Here is a 10760-nt window from a genome sequence, read left to right on the forward strand (position 1 = left end):
CACAAGAGCACCCGAAAGGGACGCACGCCCCCACAGAGGCACCCAAAATACCCCAGCAACCCACCCAAGCCACCCAGACATTCAATTTCAACCGGATTTGTATCGTTCTGTGTAAACACCAAAATAAACATCCTCCATTTATTATGTAACAACTTTCAGTCCATGTTGGGAAGTCACTTTGGCAGTCTTTTGGGGGTCAAACACAAGCAATCACAATAAGAATGGAGCAAAAACACTTAATGTATAATAATGTAATACGTGATACTTCTCCGACATTTTAACAAACCGAGCTGCGAGCTTTGACTTCTACATTTTTTTGGGAATAAATTAAATAAATCTTCAATTTACTGATCTATGAGGCCTATACTATCTCTTTATCTGTTGGAAAAATTGCTGTCTCCTGCAGTTTTAATCCTTAGACTTATAGTGACAAGACTTTTATCTCCAAAGGGCAGAATTCTAGACATTAGCGCAGACAAATGCAGCATCTTTATCGGCTTCCTGTCTATGTTGAATGTTTATTCTGATTCACAGGTCCATTTAGGAAAGGGGCACGCAGTTTCAAACCGGAAAATAGTTAACAAGGCCACCGAATTACTGTACTTTCAAATGGTCCTCTATCAGCCATTGGAGTGATCATTCACCTTCTTAGAAAGTTTGAATGCTGCAGTGGGACATTTATATGTACCGTCTCAGTTTAGATCACCAAGCTTGTGCAACTTACTTGTTCTGCGTTTCCAAAAAAAAACCACATCGTTATGCCACAAAAGAAGAAGAAAAGGATGTTTTCTTGAGCAAACCACTGTAGGTGTTAAACAAACAACATTTGATTTATCAGACTCAGCAGCAGCAAAATAAAGAATATCTTTGGGAAACTCATGTCTGTGTTCAGAATAGTGGTAAATAAAGGTCATGTGGGCGTTCTGCTGTCTGTGAGCTTTGATGATGCAGTAAAGCAAGTTTTTTTATACATGTAAATTAGTTTAGTTAACCGTTAGGGTGTTAGGACACCTGTTGCAATAATACAAAATTAGACATTATTCATGCTTACGACTCAACAATTCATATTGGTTTACAGATTCAGTTCATGAATAATCAGGGTGCGTAAACACTGAAGAATCCTAGAGCGGTTAAAATGCTTTAGGCTTCGTTTGCCCCGATAGTCCGCCTCATTTGGGCGGTGAGAACATGCAAACAAAGTCTAGAGTGAATCAGGCCGGCAAATTCTAGAGCAACTGTTTTTGCCAGACTCGGAGGGTTTCTGATCGAAGTCTAGAGCGATTCATGTGGGATGTAAGCACAAATGTAGGAGGTGTTGAAAATGCACACGGCATTGTGGGTGGGTAGGAGAACTAGCTACAGTGTGTAAATCAAGGTGATTCACGATTCAATAATCTACGTCAAGTTCGGAACTATACCGGTCTGACAGCAGCGTTAATGTGTTTTCCTTACTTAATAACAGTAATTTAGTACTGCTCTTCTCAATATCCATAATATTGATGTATGAGGAGGATAACAACAATGATAACAATGGAATATTACTGAAAAAAGAAGTTATTTCTCTAGTTTCCAATGAAAAACATGTACACTATATTTAGTTGATTGGTATCTCTACTTGTCAAGGGTACAATTGGATGGCACACACACCTCCTACTTCCTCCTTCCTCAACAAAATAAGTTGGCATAAAGGATAAATGAAAACAATATCCTACACCAGCCTGAGAGCTCTAAGAAGCAAAGGGTTGCATCTTGTACCTAAAATAGTACAAGCCAAATGTAGTGCCAATACGTTTTCATCCAAACAAAAAGCTTGTGATGAGGAAACTCATGCAGCGCATTCATTTACACATCTATCAATATAACCATAATGGCTAAGGACAACTTAGCCATTGTAAATATTATTACCTTTTGAAATCATGTATTTATCCCAATTTAAAAACACCATGTAATTACTTGTCAGCCATTTTTATTTCTCCACTGATCTCTGCAAAGTAAAACCTAATGCAGGCATAGGCAACTGGTGGCCCAGGGACCACATGCGGCCCTCGGTCTTATTTGTTGCGGCCCAGAAGAAAAAGCAGAATGACAAAAATAAACAAATTTTAGAAAAAAGCACAAATGGAAACAAATATACACAAATGTTTATAACTCGCAACGGATCACTCTACATGCACGTGCACGAATGTGAACACCGTCGATTTGTAACGTGTTCAGGCTTAAAGAGACGTCGGCTTCATTCTGGCCTGATTTAAGCTCTACTGTGTGCGTGCGTGAGCTTCATCCACGCGTGTGTAAGTGTTCCAATATTACTGCAGGTCCCACATAATACCACATTTAAATTTGAAAAGCGTGTCTTGGAATCAGTCCTTTGGATAAAATGTTATTTCTTGTCTCTACAGTGTCTGTGAGTATTTATTATTGGAGGAACTACACCAAGGATGAGTAAATCTCTAACTACATGCACTCAACAAATTTGGCTTTTAGCTTTAAAGTAAAGCTGGAACAAAGATAAAAAAAAATAAATAAACAAACATTAGCTTTATTTCACTAAATTTGGCCCTCAGAGAGTTAAAAAATTCAAAATCTTCCACGCCAGTGGCACTCGCTCGTGTGCCACTCGATCCCGCTATTCTGTGAAATACTCCTGGTGAGAACCTTGCCTACAAGATGATCCTGTGGTCTGAGGTGTGTTAGGACTGAATTTGTTTTGATAATCAGCTTCAAAACTGGTCAAGGCAAACAATCGTGAATATTAAACTTGTTCAACAGTTACGAACAAAATGAATCATGTGTTTGGGGAAAGCCAACGACTCCCGACTCCCGATTTTTGATGTGGAACAAAATGGAACGAAATATGTCAACTCGGAACTTGGCATTTCTGAGTTGAAAATTCCTCAAAGTTTCTAAACCGCGATGGACCCAGTGTGACTTCGACAATACCCTGATTGGAGCAGCCAGCTGTACCTCATCAGCTAATCAGGAAGTGAACGTTTGAGAGCAAACCTGCAATACGATGATACCAAAGTCTGAGACGTTGAAAATGAAAAGACTGTAGAGTCGTGATCTAATCCAGTTCAACAGAGCAGAGCAGTGAATTTAATGAGGTACTTTATGGGACAGGAGGGGCAGTGTATCCACAGCTTTTTATATCATTCTTTGCTCTTAAACGTCTTTTTTTTGTCTGCTGCAAGAAGCCTGTGCACAAATACCTCCCATTCCTCTCTCTAACACTCCCTCTATGTCTGCTTCTTCCCTTGTGTGTTTGCTCCTGTACTCCTTCTGGCTTTTGTCTTGCAGGTCCGTGGGATCCTCAGTGTGGAGTTACAGAGTCTCAACAACTCTGTCTCCACCCTTTTCTCTGCACACACCCAACACAGCATAACGTGGATGGCTGTTCATCATAGGAATGGGGTCCACACAAGGTTCCTGCTGCTTAACAGAAGGTTTTCCTTGCCGCCATGATGAATTCATGTTGGGTGTGGGATACATATGTATGTGTATATACGTATATATGCATATGTGTGTATCCATAAAATGAAGAGTCCGTCCTTAAGACTGCTCTACTGTAAAGTGCCTTGAGATACCATTGGTTATGATTTGGCGCTATACAAATAAAAGATTGATTGATTGATTGAAATACATAAAAAAGGAGATTTTAACAGAATACACATACAAATATTAAATGTTATTCAAAATAGAGACCAAGAAGAGCACTCAGAGCACAAACCTCCATTAAGCACCAAATATCTTCTTTACCACATATTGTCAGTTATCTGGATCAGTGATTCTGACCATGGTACCATTATCATTCACACTTTGAAATTTCTATCCACATTGATAAACATACAGTGTATGGGCACCCCCATTTTTTTGGGGAAAAATCTTGATGGAATGCACAATCTGGAGCCAATCGAGATAAAACTATGTGGGGTAGGAGACCCAACCCAACATAAGTGAGTCCAAATTAATAAAGATTGGTCAATTACAAACCGAGATATGAATTTTGTAAATTAATGATAAGATTTTTGGATCTCCTCCTAAATTCAATGGAATCTTCTATGGCAGTGGTTCCCAACATGTGTTGTCTTGTGTACCCCTTGAGCCTTTTTGCCATACCATGAGTACCCCCCTCACTCATACGTGTTCATGATTCTCCAAAAGTAGAACATAACAACTAAATATTCAACGCAAGTCATTTTATTTAATCTTTTATTTAATTTATCAATTAATATTCAGGCATTATCTTCTTATTTAACTCAAATTAAACATAAAATGATGTTGCCTTCAAGGCAATAAAAAATATAATTATAAGAAATAATATTATAGTAAACATTTGTATTATTAATATTAATATATTATGATTATATTGTTATTAAAGTAAAAAAAATGGGAATAAATAAAACAACAAGTAATTTAAATTGTGTTATATATAACTTTTATGACATTTTCCACAAAAGGAGCTTCTTTGAATATGTCCCATATAAACTTTAAAAACAAGTCATTGCGCACACGTACCATTTTATTGACGGACTTATGAAATTACTAAGAATATTTTTCATTATCTTGGAAATCAATTCTTAATTTTTCCACGTACCCCCTGCAACGTGCTTACATACCCCTAGGGGTACGCGTACCCCTGGTTGGGAAACACTGTTCTATGGCGTAAGGTCTATCTTTGGTTAAATTTTTGTAAAAATATGTTGAGTACTTTCGACATAATCCTGCTAACAAACACACAACTAAACGCCTGTGAAAATATTACCTGCTAAATTAATTCTAATAAGGATACTAATCTAAGAAGATTTATGACAGCGAATTTCTTTTGGAATGTTTGTAGCGTTCTTGAGTCGAGAGGACAAATGAATAGACTGGCTCTGAATTTTGTCCTCTTCTGAGTTTGAGAGGGCTTTTCTTTTTTGTAGTCTCTCTATTCTTGGATGTACGCTGCTCTTCTCTCATCAAACGATTTAATGCCATGGTTGACCTGCCGCCTCCACCCTTTCCAAATCAGCGGCTGTATCTTCCAAGGTTCTTTCTTCAATGTTGCAGCTCCAAAAAGTGCCTTTAAAGAAGGTAGGGGCCTTGCCAGGGTAGCCTTTGCTACCTCTCCTTTAGCTGCCGATAATCCAACATCTTCTACACTGGATTGGCCACGCCTCTGCAGGAGGTTAGACACCTCGTCCTAACATGTGTCAAAATGACTGCAGACATTTATAATGAAACCGTTCTAGCTGCTTTATGTGACAGAAGTAGTTTTGTCTAGGTTTCGCAACCTTAGCGTAGGACACTCATCCCTACTGCTCTGTAGACAGCTGTGTTTTTAGTGCACATTTATGCTGTGATCTTGTCACAGTCTCTCAGTTTTCCAAAGGATAAACTGGCTTTAGAGGTAAGCAGTGAAATCTTGTCCAGAGATCCATTCTTTGTGATGGTTCTACCAACGTAGCACAGTCCCTCCAGTGTCTATCGTCACTGTACTGGGAGTCATGCAGGGTATAGGAGGAATGAACAAGATTGGAACATGGTCTGGGTCTTCCTGAGGCTATTAGACAGACAAAAGCAACTGAAAGCAGATAAGAAGTGATCCACAGGGTGTTGGATGTCATTGTGGGTGGTAGCTGACACTGCACAGTCATTCGCAAAGAAGGATTCCTGCAGCTGATCCCCAAACAGTTTGTTCCTTCTCACAAGTCTGTGCAAGTTGAAAAGCCTGACGCTGAAACAGAACTGGGTGTAAACACCAGTGTTGGTACCAAACACATCATTGCTTTACTTCATTTCTGCCTGGAAATGGTTTAGTGCAGACATAGGCAACTGGCGCCCTTCGGTCTAATTTTATGCAGCCCCCAAAGTAAACATACAAAATGACAGAGAAATACACAAAACAAATGCAAAAATACATTAAAAAATACAAATAATAACATTGGAGGAAAATACAGTAAAAGACAAGAAAAAAAACTGAAAATACTTCAAAAATGCACAAAACTACTACAAAAATGATCAAAACAACAAAATTAATACAAAATACACAAAATGACTCAAAATTACAGAAAATGAAAATTATTTTGTGTAGTATATTTGTGTTAATTTGTTTATCGTCCACTTGTGTTGAGGATAAACTCTGGACTCAGTACTGTACCTTTATGTGTACTTTGTGGCTGGCTGTATGACTTTTTATCTTAGTGTGTCACATATAAAATGTCAAAAACTCAAAGTTTAAAAAAAAAAAAAAAAAGACGGCTTTTAGATAAAGTCCCTGACTCAGCTCAAATCAAAGTGAACAAGTGAGAGTTATCAGTGAGTGATAAGTGCGTGTGTTTCCTTAGTAGTAAAGCCACAGTCATCTTCTACCTCTTTATGCTGTATTTAGTTAAATCTTGCTACATTGCTGCTGTCTGTCAATTTATTCTACATCGTGTTTGAAATGTGCAGAGTTTGCTTGCAAATGCTCAGAGAAAGCCATTTTTATCCAGACAACACACACTGCTTTTTTGATCTGAAGCAGAGTCTTGGTTCGTGTTCACAGCTGACCACTTTTCAAGCAAACAAGTCCTGGGCTGCGTCCGAATAGTCTCTCCTATCACCTTTCCTATCCACTTCTCCTTAACCCCGTGGATGATGTCACTGGGTTTAAGAAAGGAGTTAGGAGACTTCCTAAAGGAGTTAAGGAAAGGCCATCACGATCTTTTGACAATCCAATGCACTTCCACTACGTGACGTAATAATCCAACAAATTTCTGAAAATGGACTACGAAACGCACATTTACAACACTTTCCCTTGTGCCTCTAACCGCTGATATAATCTCAAATATCACAAGGTTTGAATGTATATCAAAGGGAAAGAGGTTACCAGGCAACGAGGAACAAAAGTGAAATTAAAAGAACGTCACATTAAGAATGATTGCTCACACTCACCTTCCACTCAGAAATCAACATTAATCCAAAATAAGTATGACTTTATGATGTTGTTACATTTATGCAAGATATAGGCCTCCATAGCGCTGTAGTCATACAAATCATTCCTAGGTGAATGAAATATGTTGAATAAAACTTAATGTGGCTAAAAATGTCTCTGATCCCTTTTTCTTGAACGACAGTGCTTTGTTTTCAGTCACAGTGAGTTTCTGTGAACGCTCTGATGAGCGGGTCCCTTTACAAGGAATTATCGGGCAGCATCATCTGGTCTCCTTTGGTAAAGGATGTATCAGTGTTTCCTAGGCTGAAGGAGCTCATAAATGAAGCATTGAGCCTCCTTCCCTCAGCTTTTAGAGAAATGGAACGCTCCTTATCATGGCCGCTACTTAAACACTTCCGGGGTTCAGGAAAAGTGGATAGGAAAGAAGATGGGAAGGACTATTCAGACGCAGCCTTGGTGCGGCCTGAGCGAGCCAGGTTCTCTGGTATGAACGAGCCACAAGTCTTTAGCACCATCTCACGTGTATAAAATGCTAATTTAATGCAAACACTGTGAAACTGCTGCTTGGCATTTCCAAGTTTTTCGGCTGAGGTTGATGCATTGTCAGCCATTGAAGAAAGTTATTTTTACCGCCGAGTTACAGGAACTAGACGGGGTAATAGACTGAGAAAATCACTGACACAGCAACATTTAGCCAGGATTGAAATTACAGACGGTAATGTTTCCCAAAGCTGCACTTCTCTCCTCACCAGTCTGAATCCTTCCAGCAGCGTGTTAACCCCCGACTCTCTAAAACAGCACAGTGCTAACAGATTTAACGCACGCACGCACGCACGCACACACAACACACACACACACACACACACACACACACACACACACACACACACACACACACACACACACACACACACACACACACACACACACACACACACACACACACACACACACACACACACACACACACACACACACACACACACACACACACACACACACACACACACGAAGGATCACAAAGACAGGGATAAGGTCTGGTGCTCAGCAGCATCTGCAGTGGAGGGAGGGGAAGGGGTTTCCCTTTACAAAGGCCAGATCAGCTTTCTCCTCCTGTTAAGATCATGGTCCTCAGGGTCTGACTGCACCACATGCACTAACCAATGCCTGAGTGTGCGTGCACGCGTCTGTGCATGTGTGTGGTATCAAATTAAACAGTAAGCAGGGTCGAGACGCCTGCTTACTTAGATAAAAAGATACACAGTTATTCCCAAACAAATCTCTGTTATAAAAGACACACAATGCTACACATCGTAGATAAGAAGGGACACTAAACTCCAATAAACCGAAAAACCATAAAAACACGTAATTAGGCTAATGTTTATTTGACAAATGACAGAGGGAAATAAAAGAGCTCATAACTAGGGATGTATCGATACCACTTTTCCCAAACCAATACAATATCAATACTTGGGTATGTGTACTTGCAAGGGTTGGGGTCAATTATAATTGTAATTGTGTAATTGGTAATTAATTACAATTATGGCATAATTGTAATAGTATTTGTAATTTTTAAAAACTTTTGCTGTAGTAATTGTTATGAAATTGAATCTGAGTTTAGACAATTGACTTTGTAATTGTAATGAAAATTCTATAAAAATTGTCAATTAATTCAATTGATCATGAAACTGTGGAACCGTGTTACATTTCTACACATGTGTAGTTCACAGCTATTACAATTTGTTTCATATCAAGCTCTCCCACATTTTACCATTTAAAAAATACATAAATCTAGGGGGTATACTGACACAAAAAAGGTTCAACAAAAATATTAAAACATGTTTTCATTGATTAGGAAGCCTAACAAGGTAACCAATAGATAGGAAAGAAAATACATGATATATATTTGTTTTTAGTGTATTTTACAGCTGATTTAGGACCCGTTATCATAAGCAAACACAAGAAGAAGGTTAACTTTTATTAGGTTATTTATTTCAGGCTCAGTAATTGTAAATGAACATTAGTAATTGAGAATGTAATTGTAATTGGTGTTCTGAGGATGAAAAACTATTGTAATTTAATTGTAATTGGGAAAAAATGCTTGTCACTGTAATCATAATTAAATTTTTCATTGAATATGGGTAATTGACCCCAACCCTGGTACTTCCCAATCCCGAGTACTGATGCCGATACTTGTACCACAAACAAAAACTATGAAGCAAAATACAATGTATTGGAAGACAGATTTTATTTTCTTATCTGCTTATTAAAATAAATTTTATATATTTGATTTTTTTTTTTTTAAATTGACTATATAAAATATTTTTTTGTATAATACAACAGAAATGCCAGGCCATCATTCACAGCCATTTGATGCAATAGGCTCAGTTGAATTTTAAGTACGAGTGTATTAATGCAGTCTTGGACCAATATCCGATACCAGTTATGGGTGTCCGTTAGGGCTGGGAGATGTGGACAAAAATTCATATCTCAATATTGTTTCTCAAAATTGCAATATATGATATAAATATTTTTAACTCAATAAAGTCTTACCAGAAAGACATTTCTAGGTCAAATTTGCTGATGTAAAATGCCATACAGACACATTGAGTAACAAACAGCTGGACAATACTGTATGTGACACTTTTGGCTTTTTCTACTATAATGGACAGCACGTGTGAGTGAGTTCTGTAGTGTGGCTTGATTAGGGGAAGTTCTGGGTTTGGACACACTCATTAATCCATCTAACTGTGCTTTTCATGCTGCTCTGAGAAGTAGTGAAAGCAGTGACTTTTTAATCCAAAATAAGCTATAAATTTAAAATATATCGATATAGGCAATATTGTAATTTTCTTTGAAATGGAAAACTTGATATATGTTGATTATAACCATAAATTGACAAATGAAAAATTGGTAAACAATAAGAAACATTTTTTTTTTAGAAAACAGATTTACATTATAGGACACTGTTTTTTTTTTACATAACAGGATTATTTAAAACAGTGTATTCCTTACACTGCAGTGTGCAAGCTGAAGCCTGGGGTAGAGTTATAATGACATTGTGATATGATGGATAAATGTTCCACTGTCGCTTATGCTTGTTCATGTGGATTTGTCGGGTTTTTTTCCTTTTTATTACAAATTTTATATTTTGAGATGACTTTTGTTGTAATTAGCGGCACGCTATCACCATGTGATGTGATCCCTGGAAATGAAAAAAAATATACTGCAACAACAACAATGTGAGTAATGCTTCATGTGCAACAAGCAGTAATGACTTAAGACTTAAGTGATGACTTATGACACCTTCTAAACATGCTCACAGTCACCACCATAGGGTCTGGTAGGATCTAGTTCAGTGTTTCCGGCCCTTTGGAGCATCCAATTCGGCCCGCAGGAGAATGTTAAATTTACAGAGAAAAAATGAATCATTGTGTAAATGAAACTCACAAAAATGCTTATATCAAATGATTGCAGTCATTTTTAAAGGTAAACAGTTGAAAAAAATTCAAAATTCTTACAAAATCCTTCAATTTTCTTCAAGTTATGACTATAATATTTCCTTCAATTAAATAGAAACCCATCACAAAATCTAGGAAATGTACATTGAAGAGCCTGTTGGGACTAATATCTATCACTTATTGCTTGGATATGGTCGGTTTCTTACACATTTTGTATGTTATGGTATACGTAGAAGTGCAAACTAGGCACAGTAATGTTGAACTTACTCATTTTCCCGCATAAAACATGTGGCCCGCTTGAGATCAAAGTGCTCCGTATTTGGCCCCTGAACTAAAATGAGTTTAACACCCCTGGCCTAGAGGTACGCGATGGCACTACAGGG

Source organism: Gouania willdenowi, chromosome 17 (assembly GCF_900634775.1).
Source record: "Gouania willdenowi chromosome 17, fGouWil2.1, whole genome shotgun sequence".
Lineage (NCBI taxonomy): Eukaryota > Metazoa > Chordata > Actinopteri > Blenniiformes > Gobiesocidae > Gouania > Gouania willdenowi.